Genomic DNA, 6,000 nt, shown 5'->3' with positions numbered 1-6,000 from the left:
TCTCATCTCCCACTCTCTATCCCACTATGAATCAGCCTCCTTATATCAAAGAAAACATTCAGCATTTGGTTTTTTGGGGATTGGGTAACTTAGTATTATCTTTTCTAACTCCATCCATTTACCTGCAAATGCCATGATTTTATTTTCTTCTATTGCTGAGTAATATTCCATTGTATGTGTGTGTGTGTGTGTGTGTGTGTGTGTATGTGTGTGTATACACACACATACACACACACACACCCCCCCCACAGTTTTTAATCCATTCATCTATTGAAGGGCATCTAGGTTGGTCCCACAGTTTAGCTATTGTGAATTGTGCTGCTGTAAACATTGATGCATCTGTGTCCTGTAGTATACTGTTTTTAAGTCCTTTGGATATAGATTGAGGAGATGGATAGCTGGGTCAGATGGTGTTTCCATTCTCAATTTTCCAATTAATCTCCATACTGCTTTTCATATTGGCTGCACCAATTTGCAGTCCTATCAGCAGTGTATGAGTGTGCCTTTTTCTCCCACATCCTAGCCAACACTTATTGTGGTTTGTATCCATAATAGCTGCCATTCTGACGAGTGAGATGAAATCTTAGAGTGGTTTTGATTTGCATTTCTCTAATAGCTAGTAATGATGAACATTTTTTCATGTATTTGTTGACTGATTGTATATTATCTTCTGAGAAGTGTCTGTTCAGGTCCTTGGCCCATTTATTGATTGGGTTATTTGGTTTTTTTTGGTGTTTAGCTTTTGAGGTTTTTTTATATACCCTAGAGATTAGTGCTATATCTGATGTGTGAGGGGTAAAGATTTGCTCCCAAGATGTAGGCTTTCTATTCACCTCACAGATTTGTTTCTTTTGCTGAGAAGAAAGAAACTTTTTAGTTTGAGTCCATCCCATTTATTGATTCTTGATTTTAATTCTGGCACCAAAAGAGTCTTATTAAGGAAGTTGGAGCCTAATCCCACATGATGGAGATTAGGGTCTACTTTTTCTTCTATTAAATGCAGAGTCTCTGGTTTTATTCCCAGGTCCTTGATCCATTTTGAGTTGAGTTTTGTGCATGGTGAGAGATAGGGGTTTAATTTCATTTTGTTGCATATGGATTTCCAGTTCTCCCAGCACAATTTGTTGAAGATGCTATCTTTTCTCTAGTGCATGTTTTTGGTACCTTTGTCTAATATAAGATAATTGTAGTTTTGTGGGTTAGTCTCTGTATCCTCTGTTCTGTACCATTGGTCTACAAGTCTGTTTTGGTGCCAATACCATGCTGTTTTTGTTACTGTTGCTCTGTAGTATAGTTTAAGGTCTGATATAGTGATGCCCCCTGCTTCACTCTTCTTGCTAAGGATTGCTTTAGCTATTCTGGGTCTCTTATTTTTCCAGATGAATTTCATGATTGTTTTTCTATTTCTATGAGGAATGTCATTGGGATTTTGATTGGAATTGCATTAAATCTGTATAGCACTTTTGGAAGTATGGTCATTTTGATAATATTAATTCTGCCTATCCAAGAGCAAGGTAGATCTTTCTATCTTCTAAGGTCTTTTTTTGATTTCTTTCTTTAAGGTTCTGTAATTTTCATTATATATATCTTTCATCCTTACTGAGCTTCTTAATTCAAGAGTTCCTTCTAGCCTGGCACAGTGGTGCACACCTGTAATCCCGGTAACTCCAGAAGCTGAGGATCATGAGTTCAAAGCCAGCCTCAGCAAAAGCGAGGCACTCAGTGAGAACCTGTCTCTATTAAATACAAAATAGGGCTGGGAATGTGGCTCAGTGGTTCATGCCCATGAGTTCAATTTCCAGTACCTCCCTCCCCACCCCACCCCACCCCGCCACGAAAAAGAATTCTTTCTCTCATCAATACAGAGAAGCACAGTGGCTTCAGTAGGGTGCTTCCTTTACTGGTAGGGAAAGGGCTGGGTGAGGCTTTTGGTTTTGTCCTTCTGAATTTCCTCCCATTGCTTCTCTCTTTCTCCCTGCCATAGACTGTCGAAGGCTGTCTGCATTACCCCTTTCTCACCTAAGAGCAGAGCGTCCCTAGATGTCTGACTGCGTCTCCTTCCAGCCCTTCCTTTGAATTCCTAAGCAGCCACTGCTCTGAACTACCAATCTCAGTCATCCTGGGGTGACCTCATTCTGGAGGATGAACTTCATCTGTCTGGCACTGCTAGAGCCCCACTGTCCTGCTCCTGTGCAGTCTCTGTCTGCCTCCCCAGACCAGTGAGGGCTTCAGAGCTCAGCTGGTTTGGGATGTTCATTCTCTGTTTACCTTCAAGTGGAAGTTTATAGTAGTTCCCGACTCCTAATTTTGTGGTAGGCTTAGATTAGGGGTGGTTTGATTATCCTTGTTGACTGGTGTGGTTTTTATGGAATATATGGAGAATTCAAAATCTAGGCAATTGGCATTATTTTACAGAACACAGTTCTTGGACTTTTCTTGTGTTTTATCTTTAAAATTTGTTATGATAGTATCACATTTATATTCTTCAAGAACTCTTGTTCTCAGCTTGTTGTTTTAATCATATCCTATTCCCATTTCAAGGATATAATATCCTCCCCGAGGACATTTATTATAGCTTTTTAAAATATATCTCAGGGAGGATATTTATTATATCTTTTCAGAAAGTGTTACCCTGCCCACTGTATTATCTCTTTTTCCTCTATTTGCTTTTCCTTCTTCCTCCTCTTTTTAAAAGTTTTGTTTTGGAGTCTCTCGTTCTTGTTAGCAGTTTATCTGAAACATCTGGTGTCCTTTGATCATCGTGCTGGTGAAATTCCCCAAAGCTGACAGGCAGCTCTGTTGTGAACAGGTGGGTGGCCTTTGGGCCTCATGCCAACAGCACTGGTTGGCAAGCCAGCTTTTGCACTGGGGGAGTCAGATTTGAAGATTTCACTGGAAAACTCATTGTATCCTAAGACGAGTCCTATACCATTACAGTGAAATTGGTGGTTTAAGTTGGAAAGACAGGGAGCTGAGGGCACGTGGTGCTCTTGGTGTTTGGTGTGCGGATCCTCTCAGTTCCTCCATACTGTGGTGCCTGTGCTTGTGCATCTGAGTTTTTGGAGAACTGAAAGGGTTTCAGTTCCTGCAGTCAGCCCCAGCTAGATACCAGTGTTTTGGTTCCACAGCTCTTTTGAATTTGTTGTCCTCTTCTTATCCACTTTTTATCTTCCAAAGAATTTGTGCACTGTTTCATCTACCATTGCCTCATATATCTTTTTAGAAATCTGTGTATTGTCCTTTAGCTGTTTCGGGTGAGAGAAAAAATAGATGTGTGTGGTCATATTTTTAAGTTGTATTTGATTACCTTAGTACCAAGTTTCCACCCTTTTCTGTACTCATCTAGGTTGACTTTATTTACTAGAACAAAATAAAATTGCAGTGTTTTCAGAACAAAATAAAATTGCAGTGTTTCAGTCTACCTACAAAAAAAATTACATTTTTGCAGACAGTTTAACTGTTGGATTCTCTACTTGGATAAAAATTTGGAATGTTGTCTTCGATGACTGTCTTGATTCTCTTTGTGGTAGATGGTTCCTCTGGCAGGACCCAGATGAGGGTCTAGACCTGTGGGCTCCAGCTGCCTCTTTGAAACAGAGTGAAGACATAAAGCATGGTTAAAAATACCAAATGAATATGAAAGAGGAGTAGTTAGAGCAGCCCATTCACAATTAAGTATAAAGTAAGGTTGCTTTATCTTTAATGCCAAGTTTTTTAAAAAGCACAGTTATATGGTAAGGTGAGCATGCCCAGAAACCTGCCTTGGGAGCATGCGCAAAACCTAGCCCCGCCCAACTCCTCCTTTGAAGGTGGAAATGGAGTTGCCCGCCCCTGTAGCCGGTACTGGTTAATGGAAGTGAACCAGGAACTAACAATAGGCTGCTGCCTTCCCATTTGTTTGGCCAGCGGTTTACATCATTCTGTCTCATCCAGAAGGTGTAAGATTTCCATTGCAAATAGAGATTGTGGAGAGGGGTCAGCAGCTGGACTAGGGGAGTAAGATGTTACTTTTCCTGGTGGTCCTTTGGATTTTGCTTTGCTTTCCAACGACCTGTGCAAACGGAAGCATGGCTGATGGTTCTTAGGAGAAAAATACATGAATAGTCTTTTAATTGGTTCCTTGATCATTCTTTTCTCTTTTATTACAGTTTTAGCTTTTAAGTGACTCGGCTGCCTTCTCTACTATTTGGTCATGAATTTCTTTTTTTTCCTTCTCAACAAGGATTGTTCTGGGGACCCAAGTGCTGTCAGCTTTTATAAGGAATGTTGATTACTTTATATGAAATAGGATGGAAGGAGGTTGATTAAACCCTGTGAAATGAGAGACAGTTGGGGAATTCTGGGAAAGATGGCCATGGACAAAGATTCGTGGGATCACAATGTACTTCTACAATATTTGTGAGAGGGATGTGTGAGATAAGGATCAGATTTTTTTTAATAGCATCAGGTATCAACCAGCACTAATGAGTGAAAGCTAAAGGGAGGCAGCTTGAAAGTCTTTGCAAGAAAGGATTTTGTTCATAACTATGACTTCACAAATAATGACTCTCCCAGGATTCTCTGAATTTCCCCTCTGAGAGTGGACCATTTGAGTAGAACCAGAGTATCAAAGAAGAAATTTTAAAGTCTAGTAAAAATTTATACGTGGATTTTTCAAAATGCTACAAATAGTTGATTCTTTGCTGTCTTTAAACAATATACAGTAATCACAAGAAAATTTCCTTCTGTTCTTTGTGTCATTAGTTTTTAGCCTCACTCAAACCTAAGTGATGATGTGGAAGAAGAGAGCACACAAGATAACATGGCTATTAGCTTCCAGTTTAGAGGCTTGTCCTGGCGAACATTTCTTCTCTTTTCATGAGGTATAAAAATATAACCAAAACCCATCAGGACAGATTTTATATGGCTAAAAATTCATGCTTTCATGAAAATAGGAAAGAGTATTTCTGATTTTTCTTAAAGTTCTCAAATACATCTAAATAGTAGATAGAAAAAAACAGTGGAATGAGATTACCATCATTACCCTAAGTACACATATAAAGACACAACTAGGGGCTGGGGATGTGGCTCAAGCAGTAGCGCGCTTGCCTGGAATGCATGCAGCCCGGGTTCGATGCTCAGCAACACATACAAAAAAAGATGTTGTGTCCGCCGAGAACTAAAAAATAAATATTTAAAAATCTCTCTCTCCCCTCCCTCCCTCCCTCTCTCTCTCTCTCTCTCTCTCTCTTAAAAAAAGACACAACTGATGTGACTATGTATACAACCAGAGATATGAAAAATTGTGTACCATATGTGTAATATGAATTATAATGCATTCTGCTTTCATATATAACAAATTAGAAATAAAAATAAATAATTTTTTAAAAAAGATTTTAAAAAGTGGGAAAATCAGAAACTAATATCGTTCCATGCTGTACATATCACTTCCCTTTCTCAAGTACAATCTGGCACAAAATGTGTTCAGAAGAGATTCCCCTCCAAAAAAAAAAAATCCACTGGGGATGGGGATATAGCTTAGTTGGAAGAGTACTTGCCTCACACGCACAAGGCTCTGGGTTCAATCCCCAGCACCACCAAAAAAAACCCAAAATCTGATATTACATCCAATGGCATGAACAAGATTTAAAAAGCCACATAACCATAATGAGAGCACAAAGCACACAAAAGGCTTTCTAGATTCTAATCTAGAAAAAAAAAAAAAAACATATCCCAAGGAAGGAGAACAATGTTCTTGCAATTACTTTTCTCTAAGGAGTGTCTTAGTATGGTGATGAATGACCTTTTTTAACCCCCAGCACTGAGGATTGAACTGAGGAGTGCTCTACCACTGAGCTACATCTGCAGTCATTAATGTTTGTTTTGTTTTTATTTTTCTTGAGACAGAGTCTCACCAAGTTGCCCAGGCTCTCCTCAAACTTACCATTCTCCTACTTGTCAACCTCCTGAGTAGCTAGGATTATAGGCATGCACTATTGTACTGGCTACAAATTATTTGTT

This window comes from Ictidomys tridecemlineatus, unplaced genomic scaffold (assembly GCF_052094955.1).
Source record: "Ictidomys tridecemlineatus isolate mIctTri1 unplaced genomic scaffold, mIctTri1.hap1 Scaffold_81, whole genome shotgun sequence".
Classification (NCBI taxonomy): Eukaryota; Metazoa; Chordata; class Mammalia; order Rodentia; family Sciuridae; genus Ictidomys; species Ictidomys tridecemlineatus.
The sequence above is the reverse complement of the archived record's forward strand: the minus strand, read 5'-3'. Positions refer to the sequence as shown.